Below are 22,532 nucleotides of genomic sequence, written 5' to 3'. Positions count from 1 at the left end.
AAAGGAGAAAGTCAGTGAACAAATTAAATACATAAACCATAACAAAAAAGCATACTAGTGTTAGGTTTTAATCCTGTTACATGGCGAAATTGCGTTCTAAACTGAAAATTATTGCATTTACTCAAACTGGTGATTTGTAGGCACACCAAGAAGAAATTAATGAGGCCAATTTCTCTTTTACTTGCAATAGAATTCTTTTAGACATTTATAAAAGAGAAAAATAGTAGATTGCAGAAGAATCTCATACAAAAAACAACAAAGTAGAAGAAGAAGCAGAAAAAAGAAAAAGAAGAAGCAGCAGCAGCAGTGAAGGAGGCGGGAGAGGAGGAGAAGGAGAAGGAGAAGAAGAGGAGGAGGAGGAGGAGGAGGAGGAGGAGGAGGAGGAAGAAGAAGAAGAAGAAGAAGAAGAAGAAGAAGAAGAAGAAGAAGAAGAAGAAGAAGAAGAAGAAGCAGAAAAAGAAGAAGAAGAAGAAGAAGAAGAAGCAGAAAAAGAAGAAGAAGAAGAAGAAGAAGAAGAAGAAGAAGGAGGAGGAGGAGGAGGAGGAGGAGGAGGAGGAGGAGAAGAAGAAGAAAAAGAAGAAGAAGAAGAAGAAGAAGAAGAAGAAGAAGAAGAAGAAGAAGAAGAAGAAGAAGAAAATTATTACACTCCCTTATTCCTTGTATCTCCTCTTACTCCCTTGTCACTTCATTTAGTAGGGTGATTAGCACTGTATTAGGAAGTACATCATGAGTGATGCTTTCGATTCCAGCATTTATCAAGGAATTCGAAGGACAATCTTTTTCTTATTTATTCACTTCTATAGTTATATAGTGTACTGGCTAACACTAATCTTCAACACAGCAGGAGTTAGAATCACCTAGGAGATATGTCTGTGTATAAGTTGCTAGGTTGGGCTAATTCAGGAAAGAATACCTGTATTGCTGCTATTGCTGTGTTCTTAGTCTGAATAAAAAAAAAGAGAGAGAGAGAGAAAAGAAAACTGAGCACCATATCTTGACAGGTATTTTGTTATTATAACCAAATTAACTGATACAGAAAGCTGGTATTTAGGAATGGGGTGATGGCTGTGACATAGGATTAAAAAAAAACACTTTTCTCATACAATATATCTTGATGATAGTTTTTCCTCCCTCTACTTTTCTAGCCTTCCTTATTGTCTAGATCTATTCCCCTTCTTTCTATCATTAGAACAGGTCTCTAAGAGATAACAAAAAAGATAACAAAATATAATATAACTGAAGTTCTACATGGCAACCTAAAGGAAGCAAAGACTCAAGAGCAGACAATAGAGTCAGAAAACCACTTATTCTCATAACTAGGAGTCCTATAAAAATACTAAGCCAATATCTATAATATATGTGCAGAATACCTGGTATAAAGCCATATACAACCTGTGTTAGCTGAACAGTATCTGTGAGCTCATATGCATCTTGTTTAGTTGATTCAGCGGACTTTGTTCTCCTGGTGTCTTCCTTCCCCTCTGCTTCTTACAATATTTCTGCCACATCTTCTGCAAAACTGACTGAGCTCTGAAGGAAGGGATTTGATGGAGATCTTGTACGTAGATGCTTTCTCCATACAATGTCAGGTTGTGGGTCTCTGTATTTGTTCCCATATACTGGCAGAAAAAGTCTTTCCGATGATAATGGATAAGGCATGATTCTATGAGTATAGCAGAATACCAACAGGAATCCTTTTATTGATTTTTCCCCAAAGTCTTCATATTAGAAGATCAGCATGTCATTTATCTAGTTATTGAGGTAGGATCAAAAAGGTAAATTATAGGGATGTTGTCCCAGCCTGTTGGGAACATCAACAGAGACCCTGGAGAGGGAAGTGGGATGGGTGGGACAAGAGGTGTGAGAAATGGAGACAAGATAGTATTCTTATCAAGTCTCATTTAATCAAGCAAAAAAGCACTTGCTTATAAGCAGAAAAAATCACACAACACAAACTGGTAGTCAGAGTAACGATAAACATATGTTACATCAGAAACTAATGGCATAAATTTTGTTTTCCCAGAAACTTCTTACCTAAAATAAGTTTCAATATCCTGAAATCTCTAACTAACAATAGAGTAAAACTCATTCTTGTGTAGAAGCAAGCTAGCAGAAAGTCTCCAGTATTCTTTTCTGGTGGTAATCCCTGCCTATGTAATTGGAAACAAGGGCCCATAAAGCAGAAAACACCTAGCTCAGGCAAAGAAAGGCATAAGCAGGCTGGGTAGTCCCGGACAGGATGTTAGGAAGAAGTAGATTCCATTACTCTCAAGAGTGAAAAAGAAACAATTGCAGCATAATGAATATGTTCTGTGAAGGTGGCAAATATAGACACATAGCATTCCTGATTTGATAAAGATATTTTTAAACCAGGATGTTAAAATACCGGTGCAGTATGCTGAAGAACTACAGGATGTTAAAATACCAGTGCAGTATGCTGAAGGACTTCTTATTTTAGGTAAGAAGTTTCTGGGAAATCAAAACTTATGCCATGACTTTTAAGCATGGCTTTGTAAATTTCTGGATATGTTCAGGGAATCTTACAAACAACATAAAACCGCCATTTATAGTAAAAAGAAAAAATATGTTATTTTTACCTTTTAGTTTTATTTTATGTGTTTGGGTATTTTTCCCTGCATTCATGTCTGTACATCATGAGCATGCCTCATACCCAAAAGAACTGAAAGAGGAAATAAGATATCCTGAGACTGGAGTTGCAAAAAGTTTTGATCCACTATGTGAGTGCTGGGCATCAAACCAGATTCTTTGGATGAACACCAGTTCTATTAACTACCAAGAAACGTGTCTAGCTCCTATATTTATTTTACCTTCCCTTGTGACCTAGGGCTTTACTTTTTCAGTAGTAATCTCATCTAATGTACACCAGGAGATCTCCTATGATCTCATTAAAATTCCTTAACAACCATTTGTCCTGTGACTTCAGCAGATATTAAATTCCATATATGATTATTATAAAGAAAAGTCCAACTGTATTTTTTAAAGATTTATTTATTAATTGTATATAAGTGCCCTGTAGCAGTCTTCAGACACACCAGAAGAGGGCATCAGATCTCATTATAGATGATTGTGAGCTTCCATGTCGTTGCGGGAATTTGAATTCAGGACCTCTGGAAGAGCAGTCAGTGCTCTTAACAGCTGAGCCATCTTTCCAGCTCCCAACAGCATTTTGACATATGATGTTGGTTATGTCTTCCTTCTTTGAGCAACTCCCTTTCTGTTAACTTCAATGTATATATCTTATTAGCTCATATTGAAATTCCATTTTGGAGAAAAGTCAAAGATATGGCTTTTTCTGATCAGGTCTCTAAAAGAGGAAGGGAAGTCCCGGGCTTTTAGTAGTAGTGCTTGACTATAAGTCTCCTGTTTTATTACCCCTGACACTCACTGGGTAAAAATGATCATGATCTAATTATCTTTAGAAAGATAACGCTGACAAACTAGAGGTAGGTTTTCAAGATTTTGGTACTTTTTAATCTAGTCAGGTTGATAATTGAGATTTATCATAACATACCCATTTCAAGGCGCTTGTTCCTGGTATAATTAAAGTTGTGCTGAATCTGAAATTAAGGTCTTAGGAAGTTTCAGGTGCCCCAAGCTACCCAGCAACCACATTGTGTTTTACTTTTTGTTTGAGAAATTCTTCAAGAAAGTAGTTAAGACAAGAGTCTTCTGTGGAGATTCTTGTTTTTTTGGTATTTTTAAGTATAGAGGCAAAAACCAAAGGCTTTTCGGCCTCTGTTTCAGAAATACTGTTGGAAACTGTTTCTCATCTCACCTGTCTACTCTATTTTCAGAGACTTCATTATGGCTTGGTATAACAATAGAAATTAAGAAAAATTGAATCTTAAATATAATAACTGCCTGTTATGATTAGCTAAAACAATGACAGTGACCCCACACAGCAGAGATACTTCTGATTAAGTACAAATCTTCTTTCATAATACTTGCAAGCTAATCAAAATTAGCCTCCACAGCAATAGTTTTTGCCATGTCTTTCTCCTGTCACGTCATAGCATTTGGAACCTTTTAGATTCCAAATCAGCTTTAGAGCTCCAAGGTTAAAGAGCTGTAATTAGAATTACAAAGCACTATTAGTCATCAGTCTATTGTTCATGTACAATCACAAGAAAGGTGATCTGGGTTAATTAGAGAATGACTATTCAGTCTGTCATAAGCTGTCCTTTATTTAGAACAAAACAAACACATTCTTTGTAGCACATGCCATATGTAAAATACTACTTATAGACTATAAATGTCTTGAATGAACAACTAGGTACATACAAAAGCAGACTTGTTTTGTTTCATCAATTTTAGCATAGAAAGCTTCACTGGCCATCTCTCTAAGTTCCAGAGGTTCTTATTATGATAAACATATTTCAATTTCTTAGGCTGGTATAAAGAGTGGGAGCTGGGCTTTTTGACTTGAATTGTGTTCCAGAACTTTTAGAGAGTGTCTCTGAGAAGGTCTAAGCTGGGCATTCAGATTAGAAGCAACATCGTGAGCAAAATAAACAGACAAAAATTATTGGTCCGAAGAGCTTTTGGGGGGACTCACAAAAAACTGACCAAGCGAGCAAGGGGTGAGTTTGAAGGTTATAGAAAAATCAGGATATACAGGAAATTTAGTCCAGCAACATAGCTCCTCTTGCAAGGAATTGCCGGTATATATATATATTATTTCACTAGACTGCAGATACAGATTGGACTACAGTATGATCTGGCTAGAATACAGACATGTTCTTAGTACACACCTTTAATCTTTAACAATAAAGGTAAGGTTAGTTTGCAGAAGGATAGAATCACGTTTGAAAGTGATGTTTACTTGAGCAAACAAAGTGATAATTTGAAAGATTTGACAGAATGAGTCAGAGATAGGATGCACACAACTCAGCGTAGAATAGTAGAGGAAGAGAGGCTACTTAAGACCAGTGAGAGAGAATAAAAGAGGTTTGTGGTGGGTAATGGGTATTGAGTGCATAGGGCAGTTTAACTTGAGCAGTTTGATAAAGCCAAGTTACAGAGAAAACAAGCAAGACAAAGGTGAAAACAGAAATAGGGAGAGGATGAGAAGAATCCCGAAGATTAGAATATATTGCCTAAGTTAGTATGAACAATTCAGTCAGAAGCCTAGAAAAGTCAGATTGAATCAGTTGACTTAGAAGATTAGATTATATGGAAGTGAGAAGCTTTCAGGCCTAGGCCTAAGCCTAGGCCTAGGGATACTTTGAACAGAGATTGAAATGTTTTGGGTTTTCACAAAGCCAAAGAACCAAAGAACAAGGAATGAGTATATGCCTCTGGGTTTGGCTCTCATCTCATCACTTTATCTGAGGAAATAAAACCGACATTTGCATCAGGGGATGGGATCATAATCATAGATTGAATGGGAAAAACTTTTGTTAAGACTGTTTTTTCACTCTGCTTTATTTTTTTAGACGATACAGGCTTTTTTAAAAATATCTTTCAGAGAATTACTGGATCTAAAATCTTGTCCAGAACCCCGAACATGTGAACAAAAACTTTGAAAAGTCTCAATAAATTTTTGGATCCTAATACCAAAAAGGTTAAGGAACATTATGTTAGTCCCATTCTTTTCTATGATTCATATTGGAATTGTCATCTGTCTCTATGATTATAGAAACTCTTCTTGTAGGGCAGAGGAACATGGTATTGGGTCCATTCTTCTCCCTGTTCCCTATTTCATGAAATGCAGTTTTGGCATATGCCTGTGAGATGAGTGCTGAGGCACCATGCATACTCCTCTTGAAATTCTCCATACTGTCTTGTCCCTGGATCTTTATTTATTTTATTCATCTGAATTAAGCTAATTCACTCGTTTATGTTAATGCATTCATAATGCAGAGGACTGTGGAAGATGAAACCTGTTAATATTATCAGCAGCCAGAATCCTTATTATTATCTGAACCAGGAAACTAATCCATTAGTCAGTCCCCCAAATTGAGACTACTTAAAAATGATAATTTATATAATGGACATGCTCATTCTTTTTTCTTTGGCACAAACAGGCCCTTCCTGCATATTTACTATGTTACAGGTTATTTATTCTAAGTGGCAATTGGGAGGATACCACATTTTAATATCATAGCTTCTTATTATCATTGTATTTCATTCTCAGTAGTAAACTTCACATCAGGTAATTTCAACCTATGTGATAGATAAAAGATGAAGGAGTATCACTTCAGGATCATAGGGCAATAGTTTAGTGAGGCAGATAAGGTTACATAGTGAATAGTCTAGAATCCAGGACAACCTGAGGACATGATAAGCCTCAGGAAGCCTCAGGAAGCCTCAGGAAGGAGAAGGAATATGAGGATCAGACAAGGAAGATCTAGAATCAATATTAGAGGCTGAGTACTCATAACCTTATGATAGTATTTACAATATGACTGTAATTATCCCTTATTTTACTGATCCCTTATCATTTTCTTGTTTTGGACTATACTATGAATATATATGAAGGATGGTGGACTCTGTCAAATGTACTTTGTTCATTCTTGTTCAAACTGTTAGTCATTATCCACTGATCCTTTTTATCTGTCCAGTGAAAGTCAGATTTAGAAGTAGTCAGATTAAATTTAGAATCATTCACTCAAACTCCAATATCCCATTCTTTCTTTTTATGTTGATTTTTTATTTTGTTTTTAATTTACACTTCAAATGTTATTCCCTTTCCCAATTTCCTGTCCATAAGCCCCCTATACATCCCCCCCCCCTTCTTCTATAAGGGTGTTCCCCCCCTCCAAACATCCCCCTTCCAACCTCCCCACTTGATATTTCCCTACACTGGGGTGTCCAGCCTTCACAGGACCAAGGACTTCTCCTTCCATTGGTGCCCAATAAGGCCATTCTCTGCTACATATGCAGCTGAAGCCATGGGTCTGTCCACACATAGTCTTTGGGTAATGGTTTAGTCCCTGGATGCTCTGGTTGTTTGGTATTGTTATTCTTATGGGGTTGCAAGCCCCTTCAGTTCCTTAGAAGGAACTAAAGGAACTGAAGCCAGAACGATGAAATTCTGACTCTTGTACCTGGTGAGACAAAATCATTTTTCACTCTTATGGGTGCCAGGTTAAAAAACCTCCTTTGTATCCTCTGATTAAAGCATAGCTTACAGTGTCTATCCCCAGAGTTTAAGTGCAATCAGTTCTCTCTCCCTCAAACAGTATTTTTAAGCTGAGCAAAAGTGAATAAAAGGTAACAGCAACAAAAATGATGATACCAATTTGAATGTACTTTCAGGTAAACAGTCCATATCCTTTCTTAGTTCATTCCATGCAGTGTTCTTAATGGATTGTGAGAATCCAAGCTTTCACTCTAAAGCCTGTAACAGAAAATAAACTAGGTTAATTATAGTGTGATATTTAAACATTAAGAAGTGTATTTATGTACATCAACAATACTAATCCATTTTATATTGGCTGTAATTAATTTAGGATCTGACTATACTAAGTGCTTTAAAATCTGAGACTTAAACAGTACCTTGCCACCACGTTGGTATGAGACAAATTATCACCTGATATATTTTTTTTTGAGTTTCCCAAGGGTGGTTATAATTACTAATTTTGAATCAACACTAAAAAATAGAAGTGTTAGTGTTATTGTTTCTTCAGCTCTATCACTGCCATCTACCAGTTCATATCCTCTGGTTCTTCTGTTTGCTTTACAAGTTTATTCTAAATCTCAGGGTTCATTTTAAACCTAATGTACCTCTATCAATTTCCATTTTTAAATCCTTTGTGTGTCCTGGAAACCAATAAGACTTTGTATCCAGGAACTAGATGACTCTTTCTGCTAAAAAGACCTGATTATTTCATTCTTTTGTTTTTCTTTTGTTATTGAATTGGATATTTTATTTATTTACATTCCAAATATTATTCCCTTTACCAGTTTCCCCTCTATAAATCCCTTATCCCATCCCCCCATTACCCTGATTCTATGAGGGTACTCCCCCACCAACCCACCCAATCCTGCCTCACTGCCCTAGCATTCTTCTACAGTGGAGAATCAAGCCTTCACAGAATCAAGGGCCTCTCCTCCCATTGATGCCAGATAAGACCCGTTTAGTTCCTTCAGTCCTTCCCTTAACTTCTCCACTGGGGTCCCTGTGATCAGTTTGATGGTTGGCTTCGAGCATCCATATCTGTATTGGTCAGAATCTGGGAGAGCCTCTACGGAGACACCTGCATCAGGCTCCTGTCAGCAAGCACTTTTTGATATCAACAATAGTGTCTGGGTTTGGTGTCTTCATATGGGATGATCCCCAGGTGGGGCAGTCTCTGGATGGCCTTTCCTTTGGTCTCTGCTCCACTCTTTGTTCCTGTATTTCCTTTAGATAAGAGTAATTCTGGTTTAAAATTTTGGATATGGGTGGGCTCTCAAATTGGGGCCATGCCTAAACTCTTGATATGGTCTCAATAGGTTCTCCCTCTTGTTTGTGGGGTATTTCAGCTAATGTCATTCCCATGGCACCCTGGGTGGCTTCTACGATCCTGGCACCTGGGGCTTTCTGCTTTCTACCCCAAGTTCCTCATCCTCCATCGCTACAAACCTCTGATCCTCTGTATATCTCCTTCATCTCCTCCCATACCTGATTCTGCCCTTCTTTTTCTCCCCCACTTCTCTTTTCTTCCCAAGTTCCTCCCACCCTCTACTTCCCTTGATTATTTTGTTCCTCCTTCTAAAAAGGACTGCACTTGATCTTAGCCAAAAGGCCGAGAAGCAATTCTAAGTAGGACTGAAACATCTAATCTTGGACCTTCGTTCCTCTTGAGCTTCATGTCCGTGAGTTGTATCATGGATATTCCACAATCTTTATCTAATATCCACTTATCAGTAAGCAGATACTATGTGTGTTCTTTTGTGACTGAGTTACCTCACTCAGGATATTTTGTAGATCCATCCATTTGCCAGCAACTGTTAGGAAGTCATTCTTCTTAATAGCTGAGTAATATTCCAGTGTAAGTATACCACATTTTCTGTATCAATTCTTCTCTTGAGGGACAACTGGGTTGTTTACAGTTTTTGTCTACTATAAATATGGCTGCTATAGACATAGTGGAGCATGCATGCTTATTTCCTGTTAGAGCATTTTTGTGTATATGCCCAAGGAGTGGTATAGCTGGGTCCAGAGTTGGTACTATGTCCTATTTTCTGAGGAACCAACAGACTGATTTCCACAGTGGTTTTACCAGATTGCAATCCCACCAGCAATGAAAGAATGCACCTCTTTTTCCACATCCTCGCCAGCACCTGCTGTCACCTGAAATTTTGAATTTAGCAATCTGACTGGAGTGAGGCGTAATCTCAGTGTCGTCTTGATTTGCATTTCCCGATGACTAAGTATGTTGAACTTTCTTTAGGTGCTTCTCAGACATTTGAGTTTCCTCAGTTGAGAATTCTATTTAGCTCTGTTCTCCATTCTTTAATAGAGTTAATTGATTCTCTGGAGTCGATCTTCTTGTGTACTTTTTATATATTGGGTATTAGCCCTCTATCAGATGTAGGATTGGTAAAGATCTTTCTCCAATCTGTCGGTTGCTGTTTTGTCCTATTGACAGTGTCCTTTGTCGTACAGAAGTTTTTCAATTTTCCGAGATTCCATTTGTTGATGCTTGAACACAAGAGCCTAAGCTAAGCATTCTGTACAGGACAATTTCCCCTTTCCTCTTCTATTAGATTCAGTGTATCTGATTTTATGTAGAGGTCCTTGATCCACTTGGATATAAGCTTTGTACAGGGTGATATGAGTGGATAAATTTGCGTTCTTCTACATGCTGACCACCAGTTGAACCAGCACCATTTCTTGAAAATGCTGTCTTTTTTCCCAACTGAATTGTTTTAACTCCTTTGTTGAAGATCAAGTAACCATAGTTATGTGGGTTCATATCTGGGTCTTCAAATCTATGCCATTGATTACCTGCCTGTCTGTGTAACAATACCATGTAGTTTTAATCACTATTGCTCTGTGATAAAGCTTGAGGTCAGGGATGGAGATTGCTCCATATGTTCCTTTATTGTTGCGAATAGTTTTTGCAATCCTGGGTTGTTTGTTATTCCAAATGAATTTGAGATTTACTCTTTCTAACTAAGAAGAATTAAGTTGGAATTTTGATGGGGATTGAATTGAATCTGCAGATTGCTTTTGGCAACATAGCCATTTTTACTATATTAATCCTGCAAATCCATTAGCATGGTAGATCTTATTATCTTCTGAGGTCTTTTCCAATTTCTTTCTTCAGAAACGTAAGTTCTTGTCATACAGATCTTTCACTTGTTTGATTAGAGTTGCTCTAAGATATTTTATATTACTTGTGACTTTTGTGAAGGATGTGGTTTCCCTAATTTCTTTTTCAGCTTGTTATCTTTTGAATAGAGGAAGACGACTGATTTGTTTGAGTTAATTGTATATACAGACTCTTTGCTGAAGTTGTTTTTCAGCTGTAGGATTTTTCTGGTGGTATTTTCAGGCTTCAAAGTTCTTTGGTGGAACTTTTGGGGCCACTCAATTATACTATTACATCATCTGCAAATAGTGATATTTTGATCTCTTCCTTTTCAATTTGTTTCTCTTTGACCACATTTTGTTTTCTAATTGTTCTAGCTATAACTTCAAGTACTATACTCAATGATAGGGAGAAAGTGGACAACCTTATCTAGTTCCTGATTTTAGTGGGATTTCTTCAACTTTCTCTCCATTTAGTTTGATTGGATACTGGTTTGGTATATATTGCTCTCACTATGTTTAGGTATGGGCATTGAATTCCTGGTTTTTTCAAGACTGTTAGCATAAAGTCGTGTTGAATTTTGCCTAATGCTTTTTCAACATCCAGTGTTATTTCATGTGATTTTTTTCTCTGAGTTTAGTTATGTTGTATATTATGTTTATTATTTCCATATACTGAACTATTCTTGCATTCCCTAGATGAGTCATATTTGATCATGATGAACTACTGTTTTGATGTGTTCTTTGATTCTGGTTGTCAGAATTTTATTGAGTATTTTTGCATTGATACTCATTAAGGAGATTGGTCTGAAGTTCTTTTTCTTTGTTGGGTCTTTCTGAGGTGTAGGTATAAGCAATTGTGTCTTCATAGAAGGAATTGTGTAGTGTTCCTTTTGTTTTTATTTATGGAATAGATTGAAAAACATTGGTATTAGGTTGTCTTTGAAGGCCTGATAAAATTAACTAAACACATCTGCTTTTTTGTTTTGTGTTGTTGTTTTTTTTTTTGTTGTTGTTGTTGTTGCTTTTGGGAGACTTTTAATGACTGCTTCCATTTCTTTAGGGGCTTGGGGAATGTACAGATGATTCATCTGATCTTGATTTAATTTTGGTACTGGTGTCTGTCTAGAAAATTGCCCATTTCATCTAGATTTTTCAGTTTTCTTGAGTATAACATTTGTAGTAGTATCTGATTATTTCTTCAGTTTCTTTTGTTATGTCTCCATTTTCATTTCTGATATTGTGAATTTGAATAATGTCTCTGCTTCATCTCCTCTGCTTCATCTTGGTAAAGGTTTATGTATCTTGTTGATTTTCTCAAAGAACCAGCTCCTGGTTTTGTAGATTCTTTTTATTTCTTTCTTTCTACTTGATTGATTTCAGCCCTGAGTTTGATTATTTTCTGTCATCTACTCCTCTTGTGTATATTTGCTTCTTTTTGTTCTGTATCTTTCATGTTTGCTGTCAAGCTGCTAGTTTATGCTGTTTCCAGTTTCTTTTTGGAGGCACTCAGAGCTAGGAGTTTTCCTCTTAGCATAGCTTTCATTGTGTTCCATATGTTTTGGTATGTTGTGCCTTCATTTCCATTAAATTCTAAAATGTCTATAAAGTCTTTATTTCTTCCTTGACCAATTTATCATGGAGTAGAGGGTTGTTCAGCTTCCATGTGTTTGTGGGCTTTCTTTGTTTTTGTTGTTATTGAAGACTAGGCTTAATCCATGGTGATCTGATAAAATGAATGGGATTATGTCAGTCCTTTTGTATCTGTTGAGGCCTATTTTGGGACCAATTATGTGGTCAGTTTTTGAGAAGGTACCATGAAGTGCTCAGAAGAAGGTATATCTTTTTGTTTTAGGATGAAATGTTCTATAAATATCTGTTAAATCCATTTGGTTCATAATTTCTGTTAGTTTCTCTGTGTCTCTGTTTAGTTTCTGTTTCCATGAACTGTCCATTGAGGAGAGTGGGATGTTGAAGACTCCCACTATTATTGTGTGAGGTGCAATGTGTGCTTTGAGCTTTATTAAAGTTTCTTTTAGGAGAGAAGCTGCAGCCAGATAATATGGAAGCTAACGTTAAGATTCCATGCTGTACCTTTACAGGTTGTTACGAATGTTTTTAAGGGATGGTTGTGTACAGGGCTTTGTATGTTTAGCTCCTAGCTGGTCTCTGGAAAGGGTCCCGGGAGCCTTGGAGATCCTGCCAGTACAGGTTTGCCATTGAGGCACTCAGCACCCAGGCAAGCAGTAAGCTCCATGTGAACAACTTATAGCTCTGATTTCGCTTTGTCTGCCTTTGGTTGGTGTAAACACTTCTGAAGAATGGGCTGCGGCTGAAACCTTTACTTTAGCTCCTTTAACGAGGGTTTATAAACCAACTCGGTATGCAGAACACATGTTCTAAATATAGAATTACTTGATGGATTGAAACAGTGTGGAGTCATGTCGGACACACATTTGAAATATTCTTCAAGTACATAATTATGTCGTGGGTCAATCAGGTACTTAATTCATATTTGGATATCCCATTTAATTGTTGCTTCCCTAGGGGACAGGAACGTTTCTGGTCTCCTGGGCTAAACTGAAGATTTGTAGAAACTGTTCAAGCACATATTTACTTGATTCTTTCTGGTCTCTTGGGTGATGAATCCTTTGCCAAAGAAAGGGCTTTACATGCAAAACAAGACAATTAAATGCTTGAGGTGGTGGTGCTGGTGGCTGCCCATGTAAAGAGAAAGGCTCCATCTCTCATGATTCAGAGATAAACACCCCACAGCTGGATACAACCCCCAAAGCTTTAAAAAGAAGCCACAGCAGTAATCACTGAACCCACTAGCCCATCCAACATCTCTACATTGTCCCTTAGGGAAGAGAAAAGCAACATATCATCTTGGAGTGTTTTTTAAGAGGCTGAATGTAAGTACCTCTAGAATCCAGTGAGTTCAGGGGGATTGAACAACCCTGCTTCTCCTCCTCTCTACACAACTCATCCTGCATGAGTTCAGGCTGCCACCCAAGGCTGCACAGTGAGCCACTGTCTTACAATGAACAAGAAGAGAAAGTAAACGCCTTCACCTCTCTCCATCAATGCTACCATCAATGCTGCGACTCAAGCAATTGCTGAATTCTCATCTGTTCCTCTGATCTCCCGGGGCTGACCTCTTCTGATCCCATTCCAATCCTTTTAAACTACATTTTATTTATTTTTATCAAACTCAAACATGCTGCCTCTATGCATGGAAGTCTTCCATGATCCCACCCATTGTTCAAAGGCAAAGCCCGACTTCTAGAAATGGCTTCCGAGGCTATTCATTCGCCTGCGCCTCGAATTCCAGCCCTGTCTGTAACTTGGAGCCTGGACATGAGGGATGACAGTGCACTCAGAATTCGTAAGCCCACGGCCTGTGTAACCTGGCAAATTTTCTGTTTGAGGCTGGCTCTTTTCTGTGCATTAGCCAGAACCAGTCACACACTTTAAAAAAAAAAGTTTCTTTTATGAATGTGGGTGCCTTTGCATTTGGAACATCGATAATTAAGGACTGAGAGTTAATCTTGGTGCATTTTTACTTTGATGATATGAAGTGTCCTTCCTTATCTGTTTTGATAACTTTTGGTTGAAAGTCAATTTTATTCAATAATAAAATGGCTTCTTCAGCTTGTTTCTTGGGACCATTTGCTTGAAAATTGTTTTCCAACCTTTTACTCTCAGGTAGTTTCTGTATTTGTCACTGTGGTGTGTTTCCTGTATGCAGCAATAGGCTGGGTCCTCTTTACCTATCTATGTCTTTTTATTGGGGAATTGAGTCTATTGATGTCAAGAGATATCAAGTAATAGTGCTTGTTGTTTCCTGTTATTTTTGTTATTAAAGGTGGAATTATGTTTGTGTGGCTCTCTTCTTTTGAGTTTGTTGCAAGAAGATTAATTTTTGCTTTTTCTCGGGTGTAGTTTTCCTCCTTGTATTGGAGGTTTTCATCTATTTCCCTTTGTAGGTACTATTTGTAGAAAGATATTATGTAAAATTTGGCTTTGTCACGGAATATCTTGGTTTCTCCATCTATGGTAATTGAGAGTTTTTGCTGGATATAGTAACCTTTGTGTTCTCTTAGGGCCTCTATGCCATCTGCTCAGAATCCTCTGGCTTTCATAGTCTCTGGTGAGAAGCCTAGTGTAATTCTGATAGATCTGCCTCTATATGTTACTTGACCATTTTCCCTTACTTCTTAATTCTTTCTTTGTTTTGTGCATTTGGTGTTTTGACTATTATGTGAAGGTAGGCATTTCTTTTCTGGTCCAATCTATTTGGAGTTCTGTAGGATTCTTGTATGTTTATGAGCATTTCTTTCTTTAGATTAGGGACATTTCTTCTATACTTTGGTTGAAGATATTTACTGCCCCTTTAAATTCGGAATCTTCACTCTCTATACCTATTATCCTTAGGTTTGATCTTCTCATTTTGCGATGCATTTCCTGGATGTTTTGGGCTTAGGAGCTTGTTTTGTTTTCCATTTTCTTTGACTATGTGTCAATGATTTCTACAGTATCTTCTGCTCCCGAGAGTCTCTCTTCTTGTAGTCTGTCAGCGTTTATGAGTCCTGATCTCTTTCTTAGGTTTTCTATCTCCAGGGTTGTCTCCCTTTGTGATTTCTTTATTGTTTCTATTTTCATTTTTAAATCCTGGATGATTTTGTTTAATTCTTTCTCCTCCTTGGTTGTGTTTTCATGTACTTCTTTAAGGGCTTTTTTTTGTTTGTTTGTTTGTTTTGTTTTGTCTTTAAGGGCTTCTATGTGTTTACCTGTGTTATCCTGTATTTCTTTAAGACAGTTGTTTGCACTGCCTGTACATTTTTTTTTTTAACTTCTGGTTACTTTCCAGCATGTTGTAGCAGAGTATCCCTCCTGATTGTCTCTAAACTGTTAAAAGAGTTGATACCAAGTTTGAGCTATCAGTCATTTCAGAAATGATTAAATTATGCTCTTTAATAATTGTCAGAACTGTCACTGGAGGCTGAGATACAGACAGTAATCTGCTACTGATGGTGAATCACCTGCAGCCTTCTTCAAATATATTTTGTTTCCAAATATATTTTGGGGAATCAAATTCATTCGTCACAGGATATTTTACATAATCTTATCTAAATGCAAACCTAATTATTTCTCCACACTGCATACATCTTTGCAAAGTCTCTCTAAGGATTCTAATGTAAATGTCAAGTATTTTCCTTTTCTCATTTTTTGTTTTTTGGCAAAGTTTGATGTAATCCACACTAACTTGGAATTCCTTAGGTTGATAATACTGGTCTTGGATTCTTAATCCTCCTGCCTTTACAACTTCCTCACTGGGTGTCATGTGTCCAGCTGGAGTTTTAAAGATTGATTTACAAGCCTCTGGACCACTAAGTTAGTGTTTTTCTTTCAAGTTTCCATTTATTCCATGTTGTTTTTTTTTTTTTTTTTTTTTTTTTTTTTTTTTTTTTTTTTTTTTTTTTTTTTTTACTTCCTGATATTCTTGTTTCTTTGTTTCAGGTGCTGAGAATGTTCAAACTTGAATTTTTTAGCCCACACACTTTGTTTTTTTCTGCTATAACAGAATACTTGGAAATGGTTAATTTGTAATGAAGAGAATTTTGTTTCTTCCAGTGGTGGAGACTGGATTTAACATCAAGGGTTCTGTATCACTTGAGGCTTTTCTTGCTACATCCTAATACTGTGGAAAAAAACCCACATGGCAAGACAACGAATTAAAACAGGAGACTAGACCTGCAACCTCAAGCACTTATTTAATTAACATTAACTCATTCACTTGAGAGAGAGAGAGAGCGAGAGAGTGAGAGAGGGGGGGGGAGAGGGAGAGGGAGAGAAACTGCTGTTTGTGTTACATTCATATGGATGTATGTGGGGCCTGAGGACTCTTGTTCTAACATCTCCCATTGCCGCTACCTCTTGACATTGTTACCTTAGGAGTTAAGTTTCCCACATTTGCTCTTGTAGGAATATATTCTAACTGCAGTAGCCAAGGCTTGAGATGTACCTATTTTCCTCACTCACCAGCATAAAGTATATATGCTGATAATTGTTTATCCCTTGTTAATCATTTGTTAGTGCAAGTTATCCCATCTAAGAATTGTGAAAGTTATTATTTTTTGCTACTAATATGGCAGTTACATAGTCACTATGTTAGTGACTGAAGCAAAATAAATTAGACAGTATCAAATATGTGACTTTCAGATAAACAACATGCATCCTTTCTTAGTATAACTTTTTCTCATGCAACATTATTGAGGTTGTCAAAGTCTAAGCTTTGATTTTTGAAAAATGATAACAGAATTACCTTCGCTTAAAAACATGGATAACATACTTTAAAGTCATTAGAATCTTAAATTTATATCTATGAGTAAAAATACTCCATATTTCTTCCTAATATTGCCTATAATTTATTTGGTACATTTGCAATAAATTTTAAGAACTGATATTGTGACAATGTGACAATGTTTTCCCTAAAACAATACAACAAGGTGTTTGGTTTTGTACCCAGACAAGGAATTGAAGTTCATATTTTATATAATATAACAGGTTGTTTTCAATATAGAATGAGCTCTCCAGTTAGGCAAAATAATATACACATAGCATAGAGATATGACAACATAACCTGTATAATTGGCCAAAATGCAGTGACATAATTAGTTTTGAGGTTTGAATGAGAAATGTACCCTATAAATCTAGCATTTGGAGAATATCTCCAGTTGGGGGCGCTAACTGGGTGAAGTTTTGGAGATGAGATGTTACTGGAGGATGTATACCACTGGAGGCATCCTTTGAGACTTCAAAGACTTGTCATTTCCTACTTGTTCTGCCTTATGCTTGCAAATCAAGTTAAAAAGCTGTCAGCTTTCTGCTCCTCCTGCCTTGCTTGCCACTGCTCCCATGCTGCCTCACCGTCATGAATTGTAGACCTCTGAAAATCTAAGTCAAAACAAATTCTTTCTTCTATAAGGTGCTTTGGTCATGTGTTTTGTCATGCAACAGAAAAGTAACTGTAGTCTCAGACCCTAGGTGAAGACTGAGGTTTAACATCTCAAATGAAACCTGTCCTCCAGGTTCTCCCATCATCCTTAGTTTCTATCTGTTTATTAGATATGGTTGGTAAACTCTGTCCTCTACCCTGAGCTATCCAACCCAGGGGCTGTGCTGCCTTTTCTCCAGAGTCTCTTCCTTAAGTAATACAGAAATTTTACTTACCCATCCCTTTTGTGACTTTATCATCCTGGCTGCTTCACCTGATTTCCCTTTATTGTCTCCCTCTCTTCTCATACGGTTCAGGCTTATGGCTGCTCTGATTCTGATGTGAATGTAGTCACAGGCACAGGCATTATCTTCCAAAACTGTCATTTGACGCATGTAGGATAAAGAAATCCAAAGCAAAAAACTTAGAGCAAATATTTCTTTATAGAACAAGTCATAGGAACATACAAGTTTTCAGCAGTTCACACGGCAGCCATCATCCTATCTGGTGTCATCGTGGTCACTTAGCATTGATAGTTTTATTAAGAATGCTTATTTATGGAACTCTGGCATACCTGTCTTGAAAAGACGCTATGTAACATCGCCATTGTCTCTTTCCTGGACTCTCCTGTGTGCTTCTCTTTGCATGAGTATCTTAATCTCATTCCTCAATGAGACAGTAAAGATGCAAATACTAAATGGGTTGGTGAGACAAGTTTACATGGCTTCAAAGTACACTGGTACTTTGAATTGAGAAATGAAATTCACACAGAATTTTAAGAGCAAAAACACAGAATAGCAGCTTTTATCATGCTGATATGAGAAAAATTATAACAGATTGTTTTAATATCAGAATCCAAAGACATTCTAAATACAATGGAGTCTTGTAACCATTCAACTAACAGTCATACTGGTCCATTTATCTCAGAATAAGAACTAATGAAAACAAGGTAGCTGCTGCTGCTGGCCCATGGATTTGACTGTGAGATTTGTGACTCTCAGCTGTTTATATTCAGACCTATAGGATGGCTCTTCCCAACAGCATCTCAGTGCATGTATTTTATGCTGAGTGTAATTCCATAAAATTGTGTCCTAAATATTTGCAATTCTCTCCTTAATTTCAAAATAATTTTCTCCATAGATAAACTACTTACAAAGAAGGAAAGCTTAAGTGAATAAAATCTAGAAGGTAAAAAAGTATGCTTCAAGTGTTAAAAAAGAAGGTGTATCAGCAACTATCAGTCATGTGTTAACCCCAGGTAATTTCAGACAATTTCTACAATAAACGTGTCTATCAAAACATTTCTCATAGTGTAAATTTTGCAATAAAATTAATTAATTCTAACATTCTGTTTCCAAGTATATTTCTGTATTTACTTAAAAAATCTGGTGGTCCTGTCAAAAATTTGATTTTTTTTTCAAGTGAGCACATGTGCTAGTGTTGAATAATAAAATATTTTTTTTCATCTTCAAAATGTCTTTTTCTTTAAAGGGTGTTGAGTTCAATATGGGACAATATGTTCAAAATATTTTTGGGTTTTGAAACAGATTCAATATAAATGTAATTTAGATTTAATGTATTGGTCCTTTCTTGACTCATCAGCCTGCAGTGTTCAACTTCTGACATGTTCTTACTTCATACCCATCTTTGGAATTTCCTTGCATTTTCAGTTCTTCCAGAACTTGCTCACATTTCTCCTAGAGAATAATTCATTACCTCCCTGAGGGCAGAATGATGAAGAGTGTGCTGTCCCTAGTCTTATCCCCAGGGCTCTGCAGGTCATGTTGTAGTTTGCTATACTGATTGGGAAGGGCATGCCTGCCTGTGAGGCACTTTCTTTTAGAAGAGAGGCTATGATCTGTTGTAAGAGTGGTGGGTGTTTTTTGATAGCCCACACACCCACAATAAGGGTCACCAATCTCACTTTCCCTCCTCGATGTCCACTGTGTGGACTTAGAGGGTTCAGACTTCTTTTTGGTGTGTTTCTGCTTGTTGCCTGGAGTGAAATCCAAAGAATGTGCATCGCCCGCATTTTGCTGTTTCCTCCACAGGACAGACACAATCTTTACTTCTCACCATGTAAGTTTTCACAAGCATCTTCTAATATAATAGCTTCAGAATTCCACACTGAAATGTCATGGGCAAATGCAGTTCTTCAAACAATTGTCTGTGAATTGGCTCAGGAAGTGCTCCGTATCCATACAGAGGGATTCACAATGTGTGCAGAATGAAGATCAAAGGTGATGGTAGAAAGTGATATATTAGGTGGGATAAACATGGGAGGGGGAAAAGGAACATTGATGCTTTGCTGGGGTCTGGTGACATAACAAGCATGCTATGAGGGCCATTTGACATGTGCTCCCTGTAATTGGAGTCACAGACAATTGATGCTTTCTTATGTCTGCTAGCAGCAGTCCAATGTCAATCCTAATTCTTCAGAATCACTTCACTCTTTAGCACGGAGAGAAACACATGTAGCCCTGTGCACGGATGTGGAATTAGCAGCAGGAAGCACAGCTCAGGGTCTAATAAGAAGCAGGTCTGCCATCATGCGGCTACTATGAAAGAGGAGGAGCAACAGGGGCAAGACAAGCTGTTAGATAATCAAGCAGCTAAAGCCCAGGCCCTAGCTACATCAGAGGTAGGTACAACTCACCAAGCCCAAATAGAGACACATTGGGATAAAGTATAGCGAACATATATTGTGTGATTCAAATGTTGAAAATGACTTTTGTCATCAGGAGATTTATCACAGAAGCCATCATATCACATAATTGTCTATTCAAAGCACAGGAGAAAGCCAAGTAACATTGATTAGGATTTGAAGAAAGGATGTATGATCAAATACACTAAATAGCTCTATGTCAAAGCCTAAGCTTTTATTTTTAAATCACACCAGGATTTTTTCCTTATGTGCAGTTGTGCACACACACACACACACTGCTCTGGTCTATGATCTCCAAGTAGCTACCTGTCTCTGCTTGTTCAGCATTGGGGTTTTCTACACAGCCTGGCCTTTCACATGGATTCTAGTGAAATCTCTTCCTCAAGTCTTCATATCTCCAGGTGGTAGTTGCTGGGGTTCTGACTCTGTGATACCTCAGTGGACAAAAAAAATATTTATTTACACAAACAAAGACACATAAAGCCAGCACACTGTAAGCCATACTGCTCTCTAAAGCAGGGCACATGAGGGTTTTAGGACACATCTAGGAACAGCTTGGTGATGTCAGCCAGCCCCTGAGAAAAGTGATAAAGTAGTAAATCTAGGCCCAAAATGTAAATTGTTAAACAATATTTTCCATTCTAGGGTGCCATTTGAAGGCCAGAGAGATGGTTCATTAGTGAAGTACTTGCTATGCAAGTGTGAAGACTGGAGTTTGGACTTTTGGCCCTATGTAAATATTATGTAAACATGAGAGCTATAATTCCAACCTGTGACTGGTGGGCAGAGAGGAATCTGTGTGTACCAAGCTGATAAGCTAGAATAACTCTGGGTTCAATTTAGAAACACTGTCTCAACACCTAAGGTAGAGAGTGGTTAAGTATGTTCACTCTGGACTTCCACATATATTCACTCCCTCAAACATACAAATACACATAGATGCATACATGCAAAGAACACACAGACATATGCAAAACTCTGGCATTTTATTCAGACAATTTTGTTTTCCATCTCTCTTACCTACTTCTCTACTTTCCTGTTCCCTTTCCCTCCCCCCTCCATTGCCTTCCTTCCTCTTCTTTCTTTTCTTTTCCTTCTCTTTTTAGTCTGCTATCTAAATGAGAGTGCCAGCCAGGGTAAGAGGCAAAGTAGAAAGCAGAAAACAGGCAGCCTTTTAGAACTTGTGTCTGTGTAAATATCTATGCTAGTGTCAATGTGAGAAACTGTATAATGTGTTTGTAAAGACATGTGTGAGAGTTCTAGAACATTTAGAACTAGAAAAGAAAAAAAATTTCTTCAATTTATATATGCCATTTATGCCTCAGTTTTCTTAATAGGAAAATGAAGATGGTAATGATTCCCCCTGATGATTATTAATGACTTAAATGAAAACTAGATTTAAGGCACTATGGTGCATGATACTCCAAAAATTTCATTGTATCATGTCCTGTAGCATCTTATTTCTTAGGTAATATCGAAAGAAATGTGCCCACGCCAGCAGGGACCCAGTTATTCATGGTGGTCGAGGGGGACCCATACCTGCGGGAGAACGGGCGAGAAAGAGGAGCGAGACCAAGTACTGTACTTGTCAAGGTCTGTTTATTGAGAGGAATGTACAGCATTTAAAGCACTGAAGCAGGAATTGAAGCTTAGGGCGGGGGGGGGGGGGGGGCAGTACTGGGAAGTGCCCAAGGACATAAGATGAATCATTAAACCGCAAGATAATCCTTCTTAGACAATGAGGCAACAGTCTTCCAGGGACATGTTCTTTTTTGAAAAGGTCAAGCCCTTCTCAGGAATCTGCTCGGGGCAGGGCTCTAGCTTTGCCCAGTCTGGCAGTCCGTCCCAGTCCCCAACAGAAATGCATATTGAGTTTTAATAAATCTTAGCTCTCAGTGATGAAAGATAGAGTAAAAAGAAATAGCCATGTGTGGTGGCATGTGAGTCTATACTCACATACAGAATTTGTGTGGATGAGATGACAGGAAGATTATAATCCCGAGGTCAGATAGCATTGTGTACCCATACAACCATCTGAAACAAGTTTTCAAAAGATTATTTCTAGTTAAATGGACTGTGGGGGTTTATGGTTTTTTTCTGAAGTGATAGGTAGAATCACCTGAAAAATGATGGCACCACAGATAGAGGCTTGTAGGAGGGAGCAGAATGACTTATGAATAAAAATGATATTTATATCAATCCAGTGAAGAGTTGGTTTCAGTATTTTTCAAAGCATTGGCACAAGTGGTGAATTCTGGATTTTTTCTAATATTTGAGCCGTGTATTTTAAACTTACTTTAGATGTGGTTTTGCAAAAAGATTGATCGTTGGCTCTCATTATGAGCTGAACAGGAGAGAAGTCAGGTCATCAGAAAGTGCCTTTTTTTTAGTTGCATCTATGTGCAAGCACAGAATGAAAGATATTAACAGAATGCATTAGAGGTGTGAATAGCTAAGGACAATGGGAAAAGAAGAAAGGGGGAATGGGGAAGAAAGCAGCAAGACAGAGGGGGGAGGGGAGAGAGAATCTTGAAATTTATTCAGAGAATACACGTTGGAACTGTTCTATTCGGAGATTTATGAGTCTATCTTCTTGCAGTGCC

The sequence above is a fragment of the Rattus norvegicus genome, chromosome 8 (assembly GCF_021556685.1).
Source record: "Rattus norvegicus strain SHRSP/BbbUtx chromosome 8, alternate assembly SHRSP_T2T, whole genome shotgun sequence".
Lineage (NCBI taxonomy): Eukaryota > Metazoa > Chordata > Mammalia > Rodentia > Muridae > Rattus > Rattus norvegicus.
The sequence above is the reverse complement of the archived record's forward strand: the minus strand, read 5'-3'. Positions refer to the sequence as shown.